The sequence below is a fragment of the Triturus cristatus genome, chromosome 12, assembly GCF_964204655.1.
Source record: "Triturus cristatus chromosome 12, aTriCri1.1, whole genome shotgun sequence".
In the NCBI taxonomy this organism is placed as follows: domain Eukaryota; kingdom Metazoa; phylum Chordata; class Amphibia; order Caudata; family Salamandridae; genus Triturus; species Triturus cristatus.
In genome coordinates, this window is record NC_140595.1 from 719,935,491 (window position 1) to 719,961,063 (window position 25,573).

The following is a 25,573-nucleotide window of genomic DNA, read 5'->3' on the forward strand; positions in this document are numbered from 1 at the left end:
TGGTTCCTTTTCCAATTCAAGTCTGACAACAAGAGGCAGAAACCACGTGGCTTCGAAAGCTCTGGATTTTAGCCACCAACCACAGAGAAAGAGAGAACTGGCAGTATGAGAGTTGGAGAAAACAGGAGCGGGAGCAAGGAGCTCAAATGAGATTAATGGCGCGTAAATAGAGAGCGTAAAGGAACAGTTACACAGCTAAGAAAAGGGAAAGAAAGACTAAGGAAAAAAACACAGAAAGAGCCTGTAGATGAAATTCTCTTCCTGGGACAGCAGATTAAGAGAAATTACATAGGGAGAGGTTAAGCATGTAACACGGGGGAGAATAAAAAAGAAAATGCAGTTTTATGAAGTGTGTTTGCCAAATCCAGCCAGCACTTTTGTTCTATTTCTCTCTTTGCATCTTTTATTGGTAAAGTAAGTTTCAAGTGCATGCCCAGGTATGATTGAGAGAGCAATGGTATAATAATTTGAAGCGTTTACACCAGTGCTAAAGTAGGAAGAGAGATGTAGCAAAGACATGAAAGAGGTAGCGATAATAAATATGTGGAGAGGCAATAGTGACACAAAAATAAGCCACCTATTTATAAAACTGAAATTGAAGAAATACTAAAGGTTAACTTCTGAAATTGTAGCCGATAATAACAAGATTCTCGTTGTTGGCAGGATTCGAACCTGCGCGGAGCGACCCTAATGGATTTCAAGTCCATCGCCTTAACCACTCGGCCACAAAAACTTACTGTAAGCTGCATGCAAATATTTTGTTTGAAAGTATTCAAGTTGTCCCACATCAAAGTACTGATATTCTGCAATGCGCTTTTTAAAAACAATGTTTTTTTCATCATGCACGTTCTGTCCTAAAAACAAAAATTGCATGAGTATATCTCTGGATCTGTAAAAGGATACGCTTGCATGCAAACTCTCATGTGGCACTCAATTTTTTGGACCCTGTTGCACTCTGTTTTTGCGCTGCTTTTAGTCTACGACCCATATTACAGAAGTCTACCATCTCTGAGTGTTTGTGACTCCTTTGTAAGTACCTTATCTTTAATCCTTGAAGAGCTCTATAATAAATGGGTCCGTCAAAGATTGCTTGAATGGAAGATAAAAGAAGGCCCACTTGTCTCACCAAATGCCGTAGAGAAACCTGATGTTTTACTCACGTAATCCTCAGTTAATTTTTGTTAGACATGGCATCCTTAAGGTGGCCTACCAGCGACCTTTTTGCTTTTCACCTCACGTTTTGCTCTATCTTTATGTTGGCCTTAGGACTCTAATCACTTTATCACTACTGTGAGAAAGTGGCTCTGTATATACTGTTCCCAAAAAGGTACAGTGTGCACAGAGTCCTCAGTGCCCAGAGGTTTGACAGAGGCTAAAGTTTGATATAACCTTACTCTCTAAAGTGGTAGCTTGCTCGAGCAGTAAGGCAGTATCCGAGGACAGTGTAAAGCATTTGTTGTACACACTCAGTCAGCAAATGGTCTCACACACTCAAGAACTGAACTCTAGGCCAATGGTTTGTATAAAAAATATATCGTTGTTTTATTTTAGAACCAACAATAGGTATCAAAATATACTTTCTCAGAATAAGATGCTTTAGTTAAAAACTTTGCAATAGGCAATTGACTTTTGCAGGTAATAGTTACAGTTTATTGCAATAGGAAACACAATTTCAAATACAATAATACATTGAGCTCAATGGGAATTTTAAGTTATATGCAATTAATTACTTTCAGTATTACTTTTCTAAATCCAGGACTGGATCCTAGATTCAGTCCTGGGACAGTTCTTGGAAACAAGTGAGTAAATTCGTTTTAGTAACTGTTGTGATTTTCAAGCAATATTTTGCTATTTTAAAAGTTGACACTTAGAAATTTTTTCTGATCAAATTACCAATGTTATCCTATGGAAGGAAATTCACTTAGCAGGTAGGTGGGGTTATGGTTACTTTTTCTATGTCAGTGTTGGATCCTAGATCCAGCACTACTGTACCACCTGTAAGCAGTTGAGAAACTGCGTTTAAGTTATACAAGCGATTTTTAAGGAATATTTATAAGTTTGCAAAATCGACACTTAGAAGAAATTTTACAGAAAAACAGTCAATGGTTTCCTATGGAAGAAAATTCAAGTTACGGGTAAAGTACATTCTCGTTACTTTGGTAATTCAGTGCTGGGCTCCTAGGCTCAGTACTGGGACATCTATCTAAAACAGGTAAGCAATTACGTTTTCACAATTGGTACGATTTTTAAAGAATATTTGTAAGTTTCAAAAATCGAAACTTAGAAATTTTGTCAGCAAAAAGCAAGCAATGATATCCTATGGAAGAAAATTTGAGTTACTGGTAAGTACGGTTAAAATTACTTTTCAGGGTCAGTACTGAGCTACAAGATGCAGCACTGAGGTCTCTCCTGATAACAGGTGAGTAAATCAGAATTCGTTGTTCGGCTGATTTTAGATGAATATTTTAAAGTTCCAAAACTCCACACTTAGAAGAAATTCCAAGTGGAACCAGTCAATGTTAGCCTATGGAAGAGAAGTGAGTTATCGGCTTTTAGGTAAGTACTCGACTGGCAGAGTTATGGTTCTGGGCATAGACTCAAGGGTCTCCCAGGGGAGTCCCAGTCTACTTGCCAAGCCCTAAACTCCCCTTTTATTACATATAATTTACCCCTAAGGTAGGCCCTAGGTAGTCCTAGGTGCATGATGCTATGCAAGTAAAAGATAAGATATGTACTTTGGTGGTTTGCATGTCCTGTAAGTACCAAACAGTCTATTTCATTTTTCACTACTGTGAGGTCTTCCTCTCTCATAGGTTAGCATTGGGTATTCCCCTATACTTTTTATTTGGTAATTCCATATCGGAGAGGAGTAGCTTTATTTATTTATTGAAAATCCTACTTACTGGTGAGGTTGGATTTAACTTTCCTATTTTAGAAATGCCACTTTTAGAGAGTGAACATTTCTCTGCACTTACTGCTCTATTTACCTGAAACCAGGCCCCAATACACGTCTGGATTGGGCTGGGTGACAGCAACATTTGTGCCTTCCCTGTAGAGAGCCACAACACAGGTTACTCAACTGCACCTGGGGGGTGAGCTCCGCTCCCCCTCCACCCACAATAGGTTCAAGAACGATAATTTATGTAAGTAAATACATTATAGCTACAGCTTATAATCATGTTAAATTAAATATTTTGTTGTTAGATGGTTTAAATATTTAAACCTCTGGTACATTTGGTAATTCTGTAAAAGCAGAACCCAACTGCCGTAACATTGCCAACCACAATGCCGTAATTTGGATTCGAACCAAGGTTGCTGCGGCCACAACGCAGAGTACTAACCACTACACAATCACGGCGAGCTACATGGGGTCAATGCCATACACTAACATGGAGAATTTATAATTTGGAACACTCAGGGCTGCTCCTGTGATAGGCTGGATGTATTCATTGCTTCCTCATTCCTCATACAGAGGCTGCATCTCCTCAGTGGTTGATAGGCTGAAACCGTTTCCTGGCCGCCTGCTTGTGAACTGCCAGGAGTCAAAGATAACACATTACACTTGCGGGCCTGTGATGGGACACCAATGCAGAGAAACCCACTTGGCACAGACCTTCTAGTCTGTCTATTAGACCTGGATCTTCCCTGCACCTTTCAAGCCATTTGTATGTGAAGCAAGAAAGAGTTAAGGAGTGATCCATCCACACTTTTATAGGGAGGATGCCGCCGTGAGCTCCTCCCAGCTAATCACACGAACAGCAGTAAAGTAATAGAAATACACAGTTGAGGGCGGGCTGCAAGGTCATGTTTTTGAGTAATTATTGAAACTGACCTCAGTGGCTCATTAGCAGAGCTGCGGCTAATGACTGGTTCCAAATCATGATGAAGCAAGCACCATGGCTCGTAGGGGACCCACAACACGCTTTTCTTAGCTCACTGAATTAAAGTATAAACTTCCGCCGTGTGTGAGTGGTAAAGGCTTGTTAATATGGTTCCTTTTCCAATTCAAGTCTGACAACAAGAGGCAGAAACCACGTGGCTTCGAAAGCTCTGGATTTTAGCCACCAACCACAGAGAAAGAGAGAACTGGCAGTATGAGAGTTGGAGAAAACAGGAGCGGGAGCAAGGAGCTCAAATGAGATTAATGGCGCGTAAATAGAGAGCGTAAAGGAACAGTTACACAGCTAAGAAAAGGGAAAGAAAGACTAAGGAAAAAAACACAGAAAGAGCCTGTAGATGAAATTCTCTTCCTGGGACAGCAGATTAAGAGAAATTACATAGGGAGAGGTTAAGCATGTAACACGGGGGAGAATAAAAAAGAAAATGCAGTTTTATGAAGTGTGTTTGCCAAATCCAGCCAGCACTTTTGTTCTATTTCTCTCTTTGCATCTTTTATTGGTAAAGTAAGTTTCAAGTGCATGCCCAGGTATGATTGAGAGAGCAATGGTATAATAATTTGAAGCGTTTACACCAGTGCTAAAGTAGGAAGAGAGATGTAGCAAAGACATGAAAGAGGTAGCGATAATAAATATGTGGAGAGGCAATAGTGACACAAAAATAAGCCACCTATTTATAAAACTGAAATTGAAGAAATACTAAAGGTTAACTTCTGAAATTGTAGCCAATAATAACAAGATTCTCGTTGTTGGCAGGATTCGAACCTGCGCGGGGAGACCCCAATGGATTTCAAGTCCATCGCCTTAACCACTCGGCCACAACAACTTACTGTAAGCTGCATGCAAATATTTTGTTTGAAAGTATTCAAGTTGTCCCACATCAGAGTACTGATATTCTGCAATGCGCTTTTTAAAAACAATGTTTTTTTCATCATGCACGTTCTGTCCTAAAAACAAAAATTGCATGAGTATATCTCTGGATCTGTAAAAGGATACGCTTGCATGCAAACTCTCATGTGGCACTCAATTTTTTGGACCCTGTTGCACTCTGTTTTTGCGCTGCTTTTAGTCTAAGACCCATATTACAGAAGTCTACCATCTCTGAGTATTTGTGACTCCTTTGTAAGTACCTTATCTTTAATCCTTGAAGAGCTCTATAATAAATGGGTCCGTCAAAGATTGCTTGAATGGAAGATAAAAGAAGGCCCACTTGTCTCACCAAATGCCGTAGAGAAACCTGATGTTTTACTCACGTAATCCTCAGTTAATTTTTGTTAGACATGGCATCCTTAAGGTGGCCTACCAGCGACCTTTTTGCTTTTCACCTCACGTTTTGCTCTATCTTTATGTTGGCCTTAGGACTCTAATCACTTTATCACTACTGTGAGAAAGTGGCTCTGTATATACTGTTCCCAAAAAGGTACAGTGTGCACAGAGTCCTCAGTGCCCAGAGGTTTGACAGAGGCTAAAGTTTGATATAACCTTACTCTCTAAAGTGGTAGCTTGCTCGAGCAGTAAGGCAGTATCCGAGGACAGTGTAAAGCATTTGTTGTACACACTCAGTCAGCAAATGGTCTCACACACTCAAGAACTGAACTCTAGGCCAATGGTTTGTATAAAAAATATATCGTTGTTTTATTTTAGAACCAACAATAGGTATCAAAATATACTTTCTCAGAATAAGATGCTTTAGTTAAAAACTTTGCAATAGGCAATTGAATTTTGCAGGTAATAGTTACAGTTTATTGCAATAGGAAACACAATTTCAAATACAATAATACATTGAGCTCAATGGGAATTTTAAGTTATATGCAATTAATTACTTTCAGGATTACTTTTCTAAATCCAGGACTGGATCCTAGATTCAGTCCTGGGACAGTTCTTGGAAACAAGTGAGTAAATTCGTTTTAGTAACTGTTGTGATTTTCAAGCAATATTTTGCTATTTTAAAAGTTGACACTTAGAAATATTTTCTGATCAAATTACCAATGTTATCCTATGGAAGGAAATTCACTTAGCAGGTAGGTGGGGTCATGGTTACTTTTTCTATGTCAGTGTTGGATCCTAGATCCAGCACTACTGTACCACCTGTAAGCAGTTGAGAAACTGCGTTTAAGTTATACAAGCGATTTTTAAGGAATATTTATAAGTTTGCAAAATCGACACTTAGAAGAAATTTTACAGAAAAACAGTCAATGGTTTCCTATGGAAGAAAATTCAAGTTACGGGTAAAGTACATTCTCGTTACTTTGGTAATTCAGTGCTGGGCTCCTAGGCTCAGTACTGGGACATCTATCTAAAACAGGTAAGCAATTACGTTCTCACAATTGGTACGATTTTTAAAGAATATTTGTAAGTTTCAAAAATCGACACTTAGAAACTTTGTCAGCAAAAAGCAAGCAATGATATCCTATGGAAGAAAATTCGAGTTACTGGTAAGTACGGTTAAAATTACTTTTCAGGGTCAGTACTGAGCTACAAGATGCAGCACTGAGGTCTCTCCTGATAACAGGTGAGTAAATCAGAATTCGTTGTTCGGCTGATTTTAGATGAATATTTTAAAGTTCCAAAACTCCACACTTAGAAGAAATTCCAAGTGGAACCAGTCAATGTTAGCCTATGGAAGAGAAGTGAGTTATCGGCTTTTAGGTAAGTACTCGACTGGCAGAGTTATGGTTCTGGGCATAGACTCAAGGGTCTCCCAGGGGAGTCCCAGTCTACTTGCCAAGCCCTAAACTCCCCTTTTATTACATATAATTTACCCCTAAGGTAGGCCCTAGGTAGTCCTAGGTGCATGATGCTATGCAAGTAAAAGATAAGATATGTACTTTGGTGGTTTGCATGTCCTGTAAGTACCAAACAGTCTATTTCATTTTTCACTACTGTGAGGTCTACCTCTCTCATAGGTTAGCATTGGGTATTCCCCTATACTTTTTATTTGGTAATTCCATATCGGAGAGGAGTAGCTTTATTTATTTATTGAAAATCCTACTTACTGGTGAGGTTGGATTTAACTTTACTATTTTAGAAATGCCACTTTTAGAGAGTGAACATTTCTCTGCACTTACTGCTCTATTTACCTGAAACCAGGCCCCAATACACGTCTGGATTGGGCTGGGTGACAGCAACATTTGTGCCTTCCCTGTAGAGAGCCACATCACAGGTTACTCAACTGCACCTGGGGGGTGAGCTCCGCTCCCCCTCCACCCACAATAGGTTCAAGAACGATAATTTATGTAAGTAAATACATTATAGCTACAGCTTATAATCATGTTAAATTAAATATTTTGTTGTTAGATGGTTTAAATATTTAAACCTCTGGTACATTTGGTAATTCTGTAAAAGCAGAACCCAACTGCCGTAACATTGCCAACCACAATGCCGTAATTTGGATTCGAACCAAGGTTGCTGCGGCCACAACGCAGAGTACTAACCACTACACAATCACGGCGAGCTACATGGGGTCAATGCCATACACTAACATGGAGAATTTATAATTTGGAACACTCAGGGCTGCTCCTGTGATAGGCTGGATGTATTCATTGCTTCCTCATTCCTCATACAGAGGCTGCGTCTCCTCAGTGGTTGATAGGCTGAAACCGTTTCCTGGCCGCCTGCTTGTGAACTGCCAGGAGTCAAAGATAACACATTACACTTGCGGGCCTGTGATGGGACAACAATGCAGAGAAACCCACTTGGCACAGACCTTCTAGTCTGTCTATTAGACCTGCATCTTCCCTGCACCTTTCAAGCCATTTGTATGTGAAGCAAGAAAGAGTTAAGGAGTGATCCATCCACACTTTTATAGGGAGGATGCCGCCGTGAGCTCCTCCCAGCTAATCACACGAACAGCAGTAAAGTAATAGAAATACACAGTTGAGGGCGGGCTGCAAGGTCATGTTTTTGAGTAATTATTGAAACTGACCTCAGTGGCTCATTAGCAGAGCTGCGGCTAATGACTGGTTCCAAATCATGATGAAGCAAGCACCATGGCTCGTAGGGGACCCACAACACGCTTTTCTTAGCTCACTGAATTAAAGTATAAACTTCCGCCGTGTGTGAGTGGTAAAGGCTTGTTAATATGGTTCCTTTTCCAATTCAAGTCTGACAACAAGAGGCAGAAACCACGTGGCTTCGAAAGCTCTGGATTTTAGCCACCAACCACAGAGAAAGAGAGAACTGGCAGTATGAGAGTTGGAGAAAACAGGAGCGGGAGCAAGGAGCTCAAATGAGATTAATGGCGCGTAAATAGAGAGCGTAAAGGAACAGTTACACAGCTAAGAAAAGGGAAAGAAAGACTAAGGAAAAAAACACAGAAAGAGCCTGTAGATGAAATTCTCTTCCTGGGACAGCAGATTAAGAGAAATTACATAGGGAGAGGTTAAGCATGTAACACGGGGGAGAATAAAAAAGAAAATGCAGTTTTATGAAGTGTGTTTGCCAAATCCAGCCAGCACTTTTGTTCTATTTCTCTCTTTGCATCTTTTATTGGTAAAGTAAGTTTCAAGTGCATGCCCAGGTATGATTGAGAGAGCAATGGTATAATAATTTGAAGCGTTTACACCAGTGCTAAAGTAGGAAGAGAGATGTAGCAAAGACATGATAGAGGTAGCGATAATAAATATGTGGAGAGGCAATAGTGACACAAAAATAAGCCACCTATTTATAAAACTGAAATTGAAGAAATACTAAAGGTTAACTTCTGAAATTGTAGCCGATAATAACAAGATTCTCGTTGTTGGCAGGATTCGAACCTGCGCGGGGAGACCCCAATGGATTTCAAGTCCATCGCCTTAACCACTCGGCCACAACAACTTACTGTAAGCTGCATGCAAATATTTTGTTTGAAAGTATTCAAGTTGTCCCACATCAGAGTACTGATATTCTGCAATGCGCTTTTTAAAAACAATGTTTTTTTCATCATGCACGTTCTGTCCTAAAAACAAAAATTGCATGAGTATATCTCTGGATCTGTAAAAGGATACGCTTGCATGCAAACTCTCATGTGGCACTCAATTTTTTGGACCCTGTTGCACTCTGTTTTTGCGCTGCTTTTAGTCTACGACCCATATTACAGAAGTCTACCATCTCTGAGTATTTGTGACTCCTTTGTAAGTACCTTATCTTTAATCCTTGAAGAGCTCTATAATAAATGGGTCCGTCAAAGATTGCTTGAATGGAAGATAAAAGAAGGCCCACTTGTCTCACCAAATGCCGTAGAGAAACCTGATGTTTTACTCACGTAATCCTCAGTTAATTTTTGTTAGACATGGCATCCTTAAGGTGGCCTACCAGCGACCTTTTTGCTTTTCACCTCACGTTTTGCTCTATCTTTATGTTGGCCTTAGGACTCTAATCACTTTATCACTACTGTGAGAAAGTGGCTCTGTATATACTGTTCCCAAAAAGGTACAGTGTGCACAGAGTCCTCAGTGCCCAGAGGTTTGACAGAGGCTAAAGTTTGATATAACCTTACTCTCTAAAGTGGTAGCTTGCTCGAGCAGTAAGGCAGTATCCGAGGACAGTGTAAAGCATTTGTTGTACACACTCAGTCAGCAAATGGTCTCACACACTCAAGAACTGAACTCTAGGCCAATGGTTTGTATAAAAAATATATAGTTGTTTTATTTTAGAACCAACAATAGGTATCAAAATATACTTTCTCAGAATAAGATGCTTTAGTTAAAAACTTTGCAATAGGCAATTGAATTTTGCAGGTAATAGTTACAGTTTATTGCAATAGGAAACACAATTTCAAATACAATAATACATTGAGCTCAATGGGAATTTTAAGTTATATGCAATTAATTACTTTCAGGATTACTTTTCTAAATCCAGGACTGGATCCTAGATTCAGTCCTGGGACAGTTCTTGGAAACAAGTGAGTAAATTCGTTTTAGTAACTGTTGTGATTTTCAAGCAATATTTTGCTATTTTAAAAGTTGACACTTAGAAATTTTTTCTGATCAAATTACCAATGTTATCCTATGGAAGGAAATTCACTTAGCAGGTAGGTGGGGTTATGGTTACTTTTTCTATGTCAGTGTTGGATCCTAGATCCAGCACTACTGTACCACCTGTAAGCAGTTGAGAAACTGCGTTTAAGTTATACAAGCGATTTTTAAGGAATATTTATAAGTTTGCAAAATCGACACTTAGAAGAAATTTTACAGAAAAACAGTCAATGGTTTCCTATGGAAGAAAATTCAAGTTACGGGTAAAGTACATTCTCGTTACTTTGGTAATTCAGTGCTGGGCTCCTAGGCTCAGTACTGGGACATCTATCTAAAACAGGTAAGCAATTACGTTTTCACAATTGGTACGATTTTTAAAGAATATTTGTAAGTTTCAAAAATCGACACTTAGAAACTTTGTCAGCAAAAAGCAAGCAATGATATCCTATGGAAGAAAATTCGAGTTACTGGTAAGTACGGTTAAAATTACTTTTCAGGGTCAGTACTGAGCTACAAGATGCAGCACTGAGGTCTCTCCTGATAACAGGTGAGTAAATCAGAATTCGTTGTTCGGCTGATTTTAGATGAATATTTTAAAGTTCCAAAACTCCACACTTAGAAGAAATTCCAAGTGGAACCAGTCAATGTTAGCCTATGGAAGAGAAGTGAGTTATCGGCTTTTAGGTAAGTACTCGACTGGCAGAGTTATGGTTCTGGGCATAGACTCAAGGGTCTCCCAGGGGAGTCCCAGTCTACTTGCCAAGCCCTAAACTCCCCTTTTATTACATATAATTTACCCCTAAGGTAGGCCCTAGGTAGTCCTAGGTGCATGATGCTATGCAAGTAAAAGATAAGATATGTACTTTGGTGGTTTGCATGTCCTGTAAGTACCAAACAGTCTATTTCATTATTCACTACTGTGAGGTCTACCTCTCTCATAGGTTAGCATTGGGTATTCCCCTATACTTTTTATTTGGTAATTCCATATCGGAGAGGAGTAGCTTTATTTATTTATTGAAAATCCTACTTACTGGTGAGGTTGGATTTAACTTTACTATTTTAGAAATGCCACTTTTAGAGAGTGAACATTTCTCTGCACTTACTGCTCTATTTACCTGAAACCAGGCCCCAATACACATCTGGATTGCGCTGGGTGACAGCAACATTTGTGCCTTCCCTGTAGAGAGCCACAACACAGGTTACTCAACTGCACCTGGGGGGTGAGCTCCGCTCCCCCTCCACCCACAATAGGTTCAAGAACGATAATTTATGTAAGTAAATACATTATAGCTACAGCTTATAATCATGTTAAATTAAATATTTTGTTGTTAGATGGTTTAAATATTTAAACCTCTGGTACATTTGGTAATTCTGTAAAAGCAGAACCCAACTGCCGTAACATTGCCAACCACAATGCCGTAATTTGGATTCGAACCAAGGTTGCTGCGGCCACAACGCATAGTACTAACCACTATACGATCACGGCGAGCTACATGGGGTCAATGCCATACACTAACATGGAGAATTTATAATTTGGAACACTCAGGGCTGCTCCTGTGATAGGCTGGATGTATTCATTCCTTCCTCATTCCTCATACAGAGGCTGCGTCTCCTCCGTGGTTGATAGGCTGAAACCGTTTCCTGGCCGCCTGCTTGTGAACTGCCAGGAGTCAAAGATAACACATTACACTTGCGGGCCTGTGATGGGACACCAATGCAGAGAAACCCACTTGGCACAGACCTTCGATTCTGTCTATTAGACCTGCATCTTCCCTGCACCTTTCAAGCCATTTGTATGTGAAGCAAGAAAGAGTTAAGGAGTGATCCATCTACACTTTTATAGGGAGGATGCCGCCGTGAGCTCCTCCCAGCTAATCACACGAACAGCAGTAAAGTAATATAAATACACAGTTGAGGGCGGGCTGCAAGGTCATGTTTTTGAGTAATTATTGAAACTGACCTCAGTGGCTCATTAGCAGAGCTGCGGCTAATGACTGGTTCCAAATCATGATGAAGCAAGCACCATGGCTCGTAGGGGACCCACAACACGCTTTTCTTAGCTCACTGAATTAAAGTATAAACTTCCGCCGTGTGAGAGTGGTAAAGGCTTGTTAATATGGTTCCTTTTCCAATTCAAGTCTGACAACAAGAGGCAGAAACCACGTGGCTTCGAAAGCTCTGGATTTTAGCCACCAACCACAGAGAAAGAGAGAACTGGCAGTATGAGAGTTGGAGAAAACAGGAGCGGGAGCAAGGAGCTCAAATGAGATTAATGGCGCGTAAATAGAGAGCGTAAAGGAACAGTTACACAGCTAAGAAAAGGGAAAGAAAGACTAAGGAAAAAAACACAGAAAGAGCCTGTAGATGAAATTCTCTTCCTGGGACAGCAGATTAAGAGAAATTACATAGGGAGAGGTTAAGCATGTAACACGGGGGAGAATAAAAAAGAAAATGCAGTTTTATGAAGTGTGTTTGCCAAATCCAGCCAGCACTTTTGTTCTATTTCTCTCTTTGCATCTTTTATTGGTAAAGTAAGTTTCAAGTGCATGCCCAGGTATGATTGAGAGAGCAATGGTATAATAATTTGAAGCGTTTACACCAGTGCTAAAGTAGGAAGAGAGAGGTAGCAAAGACATGATAGAGGTAGCGATAATAAATATGTGGAGAGGCAATAGTGACACAAAAATAAGCCACCTATTTATAAAACTGAAATTGAAGAAATACTAAAGGTTAACTTCTGAAATTGTAGCCGATAATAACAAGATTCTTGTTGTTGGCAGGATTCGAACCTGCGCGGGGAGACCCCAATGGATTTCAAGTCCATCGCCTTAACCACTCGGCCACAACAACTTACTGTAAGCTGCATGCAAATATTTTGTTTGAAAGTATTCAAGTTGTCCCACATCAGAGTACTGATATTCTGCAATGCGCTTTTTAAAAACAATGTTTTTTTCATCATGCACGTTCTGTCCTAAAAACAAAAATTGCATGAGTATATCTCTGGATCTGTAAAAGGATACGCTTGCATGCAAACTCTCATGTGGCACTCAATTTTTTGGACCCTGTTGCACTCTGTTTTTGCGCTGCTTTTAGTCTACGACCCATATTACAGAAGTCTACCATCTCTGAGTATTTGTGACTCCTTTGTAAGTACCTTATCTTTAATCCTTGAAGAGCTCTATAATAAATGGGTCCGTCAAAGATTGCTTGAATGGAAGATAAAAGAAGGCCCACTTGTCTCACCAAATGCCGTAGAGAAACCTGATGTTTTACTCACGTAATCCTCAGTTAATTTTTGTTAGACATGGCATCCTTAAGGTGGCCTACCAGCGACCTTTTTGCTTTTCACCTCACGTTTTGCTCTATCTTTATGTTGGCCTTAGGACTCTAATCACTTTATCACTACTGTGAGAAAGTGGCTCTGTATATACTGTTCCCAAAAAGGTACAGTGTGCACAGAGTCCTCAGTGCCCAGAGGTTTGACAGAGGCTAAAGTTTGATATAACCTTACTCTCTAAAGTGGTAGCTTGCTCGAGCAGTAAGGCAGTATCCGAGGACAGTGTAAAGCATTTGTTGTACACACTCAGTCAGCAAATGGTCTCACACACTCAAGAACTGAACTCTAGGCCAATGGTTTGTATAAAAAATATATCGTTGTTTTATTTTAGAACCAACAATAGGTATCAAAATATACTTTCTCAGAATAAGATGCTTTAGTTAAAAACTTTGCAATAGGCAATTGACTTTTGCAGGTAATAGTTACAGTTTATTGCAATAGGAAACACAATTTCAAATACAATAATACATTGAGCTCAATGGGAATTTTAAGTTATATGCAATTAATTACTTTCAGGATTACTTTTCTAAATCCAGGACTGGATCCTAGATTCAGTCCTGGGACAGTTCTTGGAAACAAGTGAGTAAATTCGTTTTAGTAACTGTTGTGATTTTCAAGCAATATTTTGCTATTTTAAAAGTTGACACTTAGAAATTTTTTCTGATCAAATTACCAATTTTATCCTATGGAAGGAAATTCACTTAGCAGGTAGGTGGGGTTATGGTTACTTTTTCTATGTCAGTGTTGGATCCTAGATCCAGCACTACTGTACCACCTGTAAGCAGTTGAGAAACTGCGTTTAAGTTATACAAGCGATTTTTAAGGAATATTTATAAGTTTGCAAAATCGACACTTAGAAGAAATTTTCCAGAAAAACAGTCAATGGTTTCCTATGGAAGAAAATTCAAGTTACGGGTAAAGTACATTCTCGTTACTTTGGTAATTCAGTGCTGGGCTCCTAGGCTCAGTACTGGGACATCTATCTAAAACAGGTAAGCAATTACGTTTTCACAATTGGTACGATTTTTAAAGAATATTTGTAAGTTTCAAAAATCGACACTTAGAAACTTTGTCAGCAAAAAGCAAGCAATGATATCCTATGGAAGAAAATTCGAGTTACTGGTAAGTACGGTTAAAATTACTTTTCAGGGTCAGTACTGAGCTACAAGATGCAGCACTGAGGTCTCTCCTGATAACAGGTGAGTAAATCAGAATTCGTTGTTCGGCTGATTTTAGATGAATATTTTAAAGTTCCAAAACTCCACACTTAGAAGAAATTCCAAGTGGAACCAGTCAATGTTAGCCTATGGAAGAGAAGTGAGTTATCGGCTTTTAGGTAAGTACTCGACTGGCAGAGTTATGGTTCTGGGCATAGACTCAAGGGTCTCCCAGGGGAGTCCCAGTCTACTTGCCAAGCCCTAAACTCCCCTTTTATTACATATAATTTACCCCTAAGGTAGGCCCTAGGTAGTCCTAGGTGCATGATGCTATGCAAGTAAAAGATAAGATATGTACTTTGGTGGTTTGCATGTCCTGTAAGTACCAAACAGTCTATTTCATTTTTCACTACTGTGAGGTCTACCTCTCTCATAGGTTAGCATTGGGTATTCCCCTATACTTTTTATTTGGTAATTCCATATCGGAGAGGAGTAGCTTTATTTATTTATTGAAAATCCTACTTACTGGTGAGGTTGGATTTAACTTTACTATTTTAGAAATGCCACTTTTAGAGAGTGAACATTTCTCTGCACTTACTGCTCTATTTACCTGAAACCAGGCCCCAATACACATCTGGATTGCGCTGGGTGACAGCAACATTTGTGCCTTCCCTGTAGAGAGCCACAACACAGGTTACTCAACTGCACCTGGGGGGTGAGCTCCGCTCCCCCTCCACCCACAATAGGTTCAAGAACGATAATTTATGTAAGTAAATACATTATAGCTACAGCTTATAATCATGTTAAATTAAATATTTTGTTGTTAGATGGTTTAAATATTTAAACCTCTGGTACATTTGGTAATTCTGTAAAAGCAGAACCCAACTGCCGTAACATTGCCAACCACAATGCCGTAATTTGGATTCGAACCAAGGTTGCTGCGGCCACAACGCAGAGTACTAACCACTATACGATCACGGCGAGCTACATGGGGTCAATGCCATACACTAACATGGAGAATTTATAATTTGGAACACTCAGGGCTGCTCCTGTGATAGGCTGGATGTATTCATTCCTTCCTCATTCCTCATACAGAGGCTGCGTCTCCTCAGTGGTTGATAGGCTGAAACCGTTTCCTGGCCGCCTGCTTGTGAACTGCCAGGAGTCAAAGATAACACATTACACTTGCGGGCCTGTGATGGGACACCAATGCAGAGAAACCCACTTGGCACAGACCTTCGATTCTGTCTATTAGACCTGCATCTTCCCTGCACCTTTCAAGCCATTTGTTTGTGAAGCAAGAAAGAGTTAAGGAGTGATCCATCTACACTTTTATAGGGAGGATGCCGCCGTGAGCTCCTCCCAGCTAATCACACGAACAGCAGTAAAGTAATATAAATACACAGTTGAGGGCGGGCTGCAAGGTCATGTTTTTGAGTAATTATTGAAACTGACCTCAGTGGCTCATTAGCAGAGCTGCGGCTAATGACTGGTTCCAAATCATGATGAAGCAAGCACCATGGCTTGTAGGGGACCCACAACACGCTTTTCTTAGCTCACTGAATTAAAGTATAAACTTCCGCCGTGTGTGAGTGGTAAAGGCTTGTTAATAAGGTTCCTTTTCCAATTCAAGTCTGACAACAAGAGGCAGAAACCACGTGGCTTCGAAAGCTCTGGATTTTAGCCACCAACCACAGAGAAAGAGAGAACTGGCAGTATGAGAGTTGGAGAAAACTGGAGCGGGAGCAAGGAGCTCAAATGAGATTAATGGCGCGTAAATAGAGAGCGTAAAGGAACAGTTACACAGCTAAGAAAAGGGAAAGAAAGACTAAGGAAAAAAACACAGAAAGAGCCTGTAGATGAAATTCTCTTCCTGGGACAGCAGATTAAGAGAAATTACATAGGGAGAGGTTAAGCATGTAACACGGGGGAGAATAAAAAAGAAAATGCAGTTTTATGAAGTGTGTTTGCCAAATCCAGCCAGCACTTTTGTTCTATTTCTCTCTTTGCATCTTTTATTGGTAAAGTAAGTTTCAAGTGCATGCCCAGGTATGATTGAGAGAGCAATGGTATAATAATTTGAAGCGTTTACACCAGTGCTAAAGTAGGAAGAGAGATGTAGCAAAGACATGATAGAGGTAGCGATAATAAATATGTGGAGAGGCAATAGTGACACAAAAATAAGCCACCTATTTATAAAACTGAAATTGAAGAAATACTAAAGGTTAACTTCTGAAATTGTAGCCGATAATAACAAGATTCTCGTTGTTGGCAGGATTCGAACCTGCGCGGGGAGACCCCAATGGATTTCAAGTACATCGCCTTAACCACTCGGCCACAACAACTTACTGTAAGCTACATGCAAATATTTTGTTTGAAAGTATTCAAGTTGTCCCACATCAGAGTACTGATATTCTGCAATGCGCTTTTTAAAAACAATGTTTTTTTCATCATGCACGTTCTGTCCTAAAAACAAAAATTGCATGAGTATATCTCTGGATCTGTAAAAGGATACGCTTGCATGCAAACTCTCATGTGGCACTCAATTTTTTGGACCCTGTTGCACTCTGTTTTTGCGCTGCTTTTAGTCTACGACCCATATTACAGAAGTCTACCATCTCTGAGTATTTGTGACTCCTTTGTAAGTACCTTATCTTTAATCCTTGAAGAGCTCTATAATAAATGGGTCCGTCAAAGATTGCTTGAATGGAAGATAAAAGAAGGCCCACTTGTCTCACCAAATGCCGTAGAGAAACCTGATGTTTTACTCACGTAATCCTCAGTTAATTTTTGTTAGACATGGCATCCTTAAGGTGGCCTACCAGCGACCTTTTTGCTTTTCACCTCACGTTTTGCTCTATCTTTATGTTGGCCTTAGGACTCTAATCACTTTATCACTACTGTGAGAAAGTGGCTCTGTATATACTGTTCCCAAAAAGGTACAGTGTGCACAGAGTCCTCAGTGCCCAGAGGTTTGACAGAGGCTAAAGTTTGATATAACCTTACTCTCTAAAGTGGTAGCTTGCTCGAGCAGTAAGGCAGTATCCGAGGACAGTGTAAAGCATTTGTTGTACACACTCAGTCAGCAAATGGTCTCACACACTCAAGAACTGAACTCTAGGCCAATGGTTTGTATAAAAAATATATCGTTGTTTTATTTTAGAACCAACAATAGGTATCAAAATATACTTTCTCAGAATAAGATGCTTTAGTTAAAAACTTTGCAATAGGCAATTGACTTTTGCAGGTAATAGTTGCAGTTTATCGCAATAGGAAACACAATTTCAAATACAATAATACATTGAGCTCAATGGGAATTTTAAGTTATATGCAATTAATTACTTTCAGGATTACTTTTCTAAATCCAGGACTGGATCCTAGATTCAGTCCTGGGACAGTTCTTGGAAACAAGTGAGTAAATTCGTTTTAGTAACTGTTGTGATTTTCAAGCAATATTTTGCTATTTTAAAAGTTGACACTTAGAAATTTTTTCTGATCAAATTACCAATGTTATCCTATGGAAGGAAATTCACTTAGCAGGTAGGTGGGGTTATGGTTACTTTTTCTATGTCAGTGTTGGATCCTAGATCCAGCACTACTGTACCACCTGTAAGCAGTTGAAAAACTGCGTTCAAGTTATACAAGCGATTTTTAAGGAATATTTATAAGTTTGCAAAATCGACACTTAGAAGAAATTTTACAGAAAAACAGTCAATGGTTTCCTATGGAAGAAAATTCAAGTTACGGGTAAAGTACATTCTCGTTACTTTGGTAATTCAGTGCTGGGCTCCTAGGCTCAGTACTGGGACATCTATCTAAAACAGGTAAGCAATTACGTTTTCACAATTGGTACGATTTTTAAAGAATATTTGGAAGTTTCAAAAATCGACACTTAGAAACTTTGTCAGCAAAAAGCAAGCAATGATATCCTATGGAAGAAAATTCGAGTTACTGGTAAGTACGGTTAAAATTACTTTTCAGGGTCAGTACTGAGCTACAAGATGCAGCACTGAGGTCTCTCCTGATAACAGGTGAGTAAATCAGAATTCGTTGTTCGGCTGATTTTAGATGAATATTTTAAAGTTCCAAAACTCCACACTTAGAAGAAATTCCAAGTGGAACCAGTCAATTCTAGCCTATGGAAGAGAAGTGAGTTATCGGCTTTTAGGTAAGTACTCGACTGGCAGAGTTATGGTTCTGGGCATAGACTCAAGGGTCTCCCAGGGGAGTCCCAGTCTACTTGCCAAGCCCTAAACTCCCCTTTTATTACATATAATTTACCCCTAAGGTAGGCCCTAGGTAGTCCTAGGTGCATGATGCTATGCAAGTAAAAGATAAGATATGTACTTTGGTGGTTTGCATGTCCTGTAAGTACCAAACAGTCTATTTCATTTTTCACTACTGTGAGGTCTACCTCTCTCATAGGTTAGCATTGGGTATTCCCCTATACTTTTTATTTGGTAATTCCATATCGGAGAGGAGTAGCTTTATTTATTTATTGAAAATCCTACTTACTGGTGAGGTTGGATTTAACTTTACTATTTTAGAAATGCCACTTTTAGAGAGTGAACATTTCTCTGCACTTACTGCTCTATTTACCTGAAACCAGGCCCCAATACACATCTGGATTGCGCTGGGTGACAGCAACATTTGTGCCTTCCCTGTAGAGAGCCACAACACAGGTTACTCAACTGCACCTGGGGGGTGAGCTCCGCTCCCCCTCCACCCACAATAGGTTCAAGAACGATAATTTATGTAAGTAAATACATTATAGCTACAGCTTATAATCATGTTAAATTAAATATTTTGTTGTTAGATGGTTTAAATATTTAAACCTCTGGTACATTTGGTAATTCTGTAAAAGCAGAACCCAACTGCCGTAACATTGCCAACCACAATGCCGTAATTTGGATTCGAACCAAGGTTGCTGCGGCCACAACGCAGAGTACTAACCACTATACGATCACGGCGAGCTACATGGGGTCAATGCCATACACTAACATGGAGAATTTATAATTTGGAACACTCAGGGCTGCTCCTGTGATAGGCTGGATGTATTCATTCCTTCCTCATTCCTCATACAGAGGCTGCGTCTCCTCAGTGGTTGATAGGCTGAAACCGTTTCCTGGCCGCCTGCTTGTGAACTGCCAGGAGTCAAAGATAACACATTACACTTGCGGGCCTGTGATGGGACACCAATGCAGAGAAACCCACTTGGCACAGACCTTCGATTCTGTCTATTAGACCTGCATCTTCCCTGCACCTTTCAAGCCATTTGTATGTGAAGCAAGAAAGAGTTAAGGAGTGATCCATCTACACTTTTATAGGGAGGATGCCGCCGTGAGCTCCTCCCAGCTAATCACACGAACAGCAGTAAAGTAATATAAATACACAGTTGAGGGCGGGCTGCAAGGTCATGTTTTTGAGTAATTATTGAAACTGACCTCAGTGGCTCATTAGCAGAGCTGCGGCTAATGACTGGTTCCAAATCATGATGAAGCAAGCACCATGGCTTGTAGGGGACCCACAACACGCTTTTCTTAGCTCACTGAATTAAAGTATAAACTTCCGCCGTGTGTGAGTGGTAAAGGCTTGTTAATATGGTTCCTTTTCCAATTCAAGTCTGACAACAAGAGGCAGAAACCACGTGGCTTCGAAAGCTCTGGATTTTAGCCACCAACCACAGAGAAAGAGAGAACTGGCAGTATGAGAGTTGGAGAAAACAGGAGCGGGAGCAAGGAGCTCAAATGAGATTAATGGCGCGTAAATAGAGAGCGTAAAGGAACAGTTACACAGCTAAGAAAAGGGAAAGAAAGACTAAGGAAAAAAACACAGAAAGAGCCTGTAGATGAAATTCTCTTCCTGGGACAGCAGATTAAGAGAAATTACATAGGGAGAGGTTAAGCATGTAACACGGGGGAGAATAAAAAAGAAAATGCAGTTTTATGAAGTGTGTTTGCCAAATCCAGCCAGCACTTTTGTTCTATTTCTCTCTTTGCATCTTTTATTGGTAAAGTAAGTTTCAAGTGCATGCCCAGGTATGATTGAGAGAGCAATGGTATAATAATTTGAAGCGTTTACACCAGTGCTAAAGTAGGAAGAGAGATGTAGCAAAGACATGATAGAGGTAGCGATAATAAATATGTGGAGAGGCAATAGTGACACAAAAATAAGCCACCTATTTATAAAACTGAAATTGAAGAAATACTAAAGGTTAACTTCTGAAATTGTAGCCGATAATAACAAGATTCTCGTTGTTGGCAGGATTCGAACCTGCGCGGGGAGACCCCAATGGATTTCAAGTCCATCGCCTTAACCACTCGGCCACAACAACTTACTGTAAGCTGCATGCAAATATTTTGTTTGAAAGTATTCAAGTTGTCCCACATCAGAGTACTGATATTCTGCAATGCGCTTTTTAAAAACAATGTTTTTTTCATCATGCACGTTCTGTCCTAAAAACAAAAATTGCATGAGTATATCTCTGGATCTGTAAAAGGATACGCTTGCATGCAAACTCTCATGTGGCACTCAATTTTTTGGACCCTGTTGCACTCTGTTTTTGCGCTGCTTTTAGTCTACGACCCATATTACAGAAGTCTACCATCTCTGAGTATTTGTGACTCCTTTGTAAGTACCTTATCTTTAATCCTTGAAGAGCTCTATAATAAATGGGTCCGTCAAAGATTGCTTGAATGGAAGATAAAAGAAGGCCCACTTGTCTCACCAAATGCCGTAGAGAAACCTGATGTTTTACTCACGTAATCCTCAGTTAATTTTTGTTAGACATGGCATCCTTAAGGTGGCCTACCAGCGACCTTTTTGCTTTTCACCTCACGTTTTGCTCTATCTTTATGTTGGCCTTAGGACTCTAATCACTTTATCACTACTGTGAGAAAGTGGCTCTGTATATACTGTTCCCAAAAAGGTACAGTGTGCACAGAGTCCTCAGTGCCCAGAGGTTTGACAGAGGCTAAAGTTTGATATAACCTTACTCTCTAAAGTGGTAGCTTGCTCGAGCAGTAAGGCAGTATCCGAGGACAGTGTAAAGCATTTGTTGTACACACTCAGTCAGCAAATGGTCTCACACACTCAAGAACTGAACTCTAGGCCAATGGTTTGTATAAAAAATATATCGTTGTTTTATTTTAGAACCAACAATAGGTATCAAAATATACTTTCTCAGAATAAGATGCTTTAGTTAAAAACTTTGCAATAGGCAATTGACTTTTGCAGGTAATAGTTACAGTTTATTGCAATAGGAAACACAATTTCAAATACAATAATACATTGAGCTCAATGGGAATTTTAAGTTATATGCAATTAATTACTTTCAGGATTACTTTTCTAAATCCAGGACTGGATCCTAGATTCAGTCCTGGGACAGTTCTTGGAAACAAGTGAGTAAATTCGTTTTAGTAACTGTTGTGATTTTCAAGCAATATTTTGCTATTTTAAAAGTTGACACTTAGAAATTTTTTCTGATCAAATTACCAATGTTATCCTATGGAAGGAAATTCACTTAGCAGGTAGGTGGGGTTATGGTTACTTTTTCTATGTCAGTGTTGGATCCTAGATCCAGCACTACTGTACCACCTGTAAGCAGTTGAGAAACTGCGTTTAAGTTATACAAGCGATTTTTAAGCAATATTTATAAGTTTGCAAAATCGACACTTAGAAGAAATTTTACAGAAAAACAGTCAATGGTTTCCTATGGAAGAAAATTCAAGTTACGGGTAAAGTACATTCTCGTTACTTTGGTAATTCAGTGCTGGGCTCCTAGGCTCAGTACTGGGACATCTATCTAAAACAGGTAAGCAATTACGTTTTCACAATTTGTACGATTTTTAAAGAATATTTGGAAGTTTCAAAAATCGACACTTAGAAACTTTGTCAGCAAAAAGCAAGCAATGATATCCTATGGAAGAAAATTCGAGTTACTGGTAAGTACGGTTAAAATTACTTTTCAGGGTCAGTACTGAGCTACAAGATGCAGCACTGAGGTCTCTCCTGATAACAGGTGAGTAAATCAGAATTCGTTGTTCGGCTGATTTTAGATGAATATTTTAAAGTTCCAAAACTCCACACTTAGAAGAAATTCCAAGTGGAACCAGTCAATGTTAGCCTATGGAAGAGAAGTGAGTTATCGGCTTTTAGGTAAGTACTCGACTGGCAGAGTTATGGTTCTGGGCATAGACTCAAGGGTCTCCCAGGGGAGTCCCAGTCTACTTGCCAAGCCCTAAACTCCCCTTTTATTACATATAATTTACCCCTAAGGTAGGCCCTAGGTAGTCCTAGGTGCATGATGCTATGCAAGTAAAAGATAAGATATGTATTTTGGTGGTTTGCATGTCCTGTAAGTACCAAACAGTCTATTTCATTTTTCACTACTGTGAGGTCTACCTCTCTCATAGGTTAGCATTGGGTATTCCCCTATACTTTTTATTTGGTAATTCCATATCGGAGAGGAGTAGCTTTATTTATTTATTGAAAATCCTACTTACTGGTGAGGTTGGATTTAACTTTACTATTTTAGAAATGCCACTTTTAGAGAGTGAACATTTCTCTGCACTTACTGCTCTATTTACCTGAAACCAGGCCCCAATACACATCTGGATTGCGCTGGGTGACAGCAACATTTGTGCCTTCCCTGTAGAGAGCCACAACACAGGTTACTCAACTGCACCTGGGGGGTGAGCTCCGCTCCCCCTCCACCCACAATAGGTTCAAGAACGATAATTTATGTAAGTAAATACATTATAGCTACAGCTTATAATCATGTTAAATTAAATATTTTGTTGTTAGATGGTTTAAATATTTAAACCTCTGGTACATTTGGTAATTCTGTAAAAGCAGAACCCAACTGCCGTAACATTGCCAACCACAATGCCGTAATTTGGATTCGAACCAAGGTTGCTGCGGCCACAACGCAGAGTACTAACTACTATACGATCACGGCGAGCTACATGGGGTCAATGCCATACACTAACATGGAGAATTTATAATTTGGAACACTCAGGGCTGCTCCTGTGATAGGCTGGATGTATTCATTCCTTCCTCATTCCTCATACAGAGGCTGCGTCTCCTCAGTGGTTGATAGGCTGAAACCGTTTCCTGGCCGCCTGCTTGTGAACTGCCAGGAGTCAAAGATAACACATTACACTTGCGGGCCTGTGATGGGACACCAATGCAGAGAAACCCACTTGGCACAGACCTTCGATTCTGTCTATTAGACCTACATCTTCCCTGCACCTTTCAAGCCATTTGTATGTGAAGCAAGAAAGAGTTAAGGAGTGATCCATCTACACTTTTATAGGGAGGATGCCGCCGTGAGCTCCTCCCAGCTAATCACACGAACAGCAGTAAAGTAATATAAATACACAGTTGAGGGCGGGCTGCAAGGTCATGTTTTTGAGTAATTATTGAAACTGACCTCAGTGGCTCATTAGCAGAGCTGCGGCTAATGACTGGTTCCAAATCATGATGAAGCAAGCACCATGGCTCGTAGGGGACCCACAACACGCTTTTCTTAGCTCACTGAATTAAAGTATAAACTTCCGCCGTGTGTGAGTGGTAAAGGCTTGTTAATATGGTTCCTTTTCCAATTCAAGTCTGACAACAAGAGGCAGAAACCACGTGGCTTCGAAAGCTCTGGATTTTAGCCACCAACCACAGAGAAAGAGAGAACTGGCAGTATGAGAGTTGGAGAAAACAGGAGCGGGAGCAAGGAGCTCAAATGAGATTAATGGCGCATAAATAGAGAGCGTAAAGGAACAGTTACACAGCTAAGAAAAGGGAAAGAAAGACTAAGGAAAAAAACACAGAAAGAGCCTGTAGATGAAATTCTCTTCCTGGGACAGCAGATTAAGAGAAATTACATAGGGAGAGGTTAAGCATGTAACACGGGGGAGAATAAAAAAGAAAATGCAGTTTTATGAAGTGTGTTTGCCAAATCCAGCCAGCACTTTTGTTCTATTTCTCTCTTTGCATCTTTTATTGGTAAAGTAAGTTTCAAGTGCATGCCCAGGTATGATTGAGAGAGCAATGGTATAATAATTTGAAGCGTTTACACCAGTGCTAAAGTAGGAAGAGAGATGTAGCAAAGACATGATAGAGGTAGCGATAATAAATATGTGGAGAGGCAATAGTGACACAAAAATAAGCCACCTATTTATAAAACTGAAATTGAAGAAATACTAAAGGTTAACTTCTGAAATTGTAGCCGATAATAACAAGATTCTCGTTGTTGGCAGGATTCGAACCTGCGCGGGGAGACCCAATGGATTTCAAGTCCATCGCCTTAACCACTCGGCCACAACAACTTACTGTAAGCTACATGCAAATATTTTGTTTGAAAGTATTCAAGTTGTCCCACATCAGAGTACTGATATTCTGCAATGCGCTTTTTAAAAACAATGTTTTTTTCATCATGCACGTTCTGTCCTAAAAACAAAAATTGCATGAGTATATCTCTGGATCTGTAAAAGGATACGCTTGCATGCAAACTCTCATGTGGCACTCAATTTTTTGGACCCTGTTGCACTCTGTTTTTGCGCTGCTTTTAGTCTACGACCCATATTACAGAAGTCTACCATCTCTGAGTATTTGTGACTCCTTTGTAAGTACCTTATCTTTAATCCTTGAAGAGCTCTATAATAAATGGGTCCGTCAAAGATTGCTTGAATGGAAGATAAAAGAAGGCCCACTTGTCTCACCAAATGCCGTAGAGAAACCTGATGTTTTACTCACGTAATCCTCAGTTAATTTTTGTTAGACATGGCATCCTTAAGGTGGCCTACCAGCGACCTTTTTGCTTTTCACCTCACGTTTTGCTCTATCTTTATGTTGGCCTTAGGACTCTAATCACTTTATCACTACTGTGAGAAAGTGGCTCTGTATATACTGTTCCCAAAAAGGTACAGTGTGCACAGAGTCCTCAGTGCCCAGAGGTTTGACAGAGGCTAAAGTTTGATATAACCTTACTCTCTAAAGTGGTAGCTTGCTCGAGCAGTAAGGCAGTATCCGAGGACAGTGTAAAGCATTTGTTGTACACACTCAGTCAGCAAATGGTCTCACACACTCAAGAACTGAACTCTAGGCCAATGGTTTGTATAAAAAATATATCGTTGTTTTATTTTAGAACCAACAATAGGTATCAAAATATACTTTCTCAGAATAAGATGCTTTAGTTAAAAACTTTGCAATAGGCAATTGACTTTTGCAGGTAAT

General features: G+C 39.8%; 7 non-coding genes across 7 annotated transcripts; all 7 read right to left on the reverse strand.

The window, feature by feature from the left end:
- Positions 1-651: 651 nt before the first annotated feature.
- On the reverse strand, positions 652-733 carry TRNAS-UGA (transfer RNA serine (anticodon UGA)). Its single transcript has one exon. It is a non-coding gene; the product is annotated as a tRNA-Ser (tRNA).
- A 3,907-nt stretch (positions 734-4,640) lies between these two features.
- TRNAS-UGA (transfer RNA serine (anticodon UGA)) lies at positions 4,641-4,722 on the reverse strand. Its single transcript has one exon. It is a non-coding gene; the product is annotated as a tRNA-Ser (tRNA).
- A 3,907-nt stretch (positions 4,723-8,629) lies between these two features.
- On the reverse strand, positions 8,630-8,711 carry TRNAS-UGA (transfer RNA serine (anticodon UGA)). The gene has a single exon. It is a non-coding gene; the product is annotated as a tRNA-Ser (tRNA).
- A 3,907-nt stretch (positions 8,712-12,618) lies between these two features.
- On the reverse strand, positions 12,619-12,700 carry TRNAS-UGA (transfer RNA serine (anticodon UGA)). Its single transcript has one exon. It is a non-coding gene; the product is annotated as a tRNA-Ser (tRNA).
- Positions 12,701-16,607: 3,907 nt separating this feature from the next.
- On the reverse strand, positions 16,608-16,689 carry TRNAS-UGA (transfer RNA serine (anticodon UGA)). Its single transcript has one exon. It is a non-coding gene; the product is annotated as a tRNA-Ser (tRNA).
- Positions 16,690-20,596: 3,907 nt separating this feature from the next.
- Positions 20,597-20,678, reverse strand: TRNAS-UGA (transfer RNA serine (anticodon UGA)). Its single transcript has one exon. It is a non-coding gene; the product is annotated as a tRNA-Ser (tRNA).
- Positions 20,679-24,585: 3,907 nt separating this feature from the next.
- Positions 24,586-24,666, reverse strand: TRNAS-UGA (transfer RNA serine (anticodon UGA)). The gene has a single exon. It is a non-coding gene; the product is annotated as a tRNA-Ser (tRNA).
- Positions 24,667-25,573: the final 907 nt, after the last annotated feature.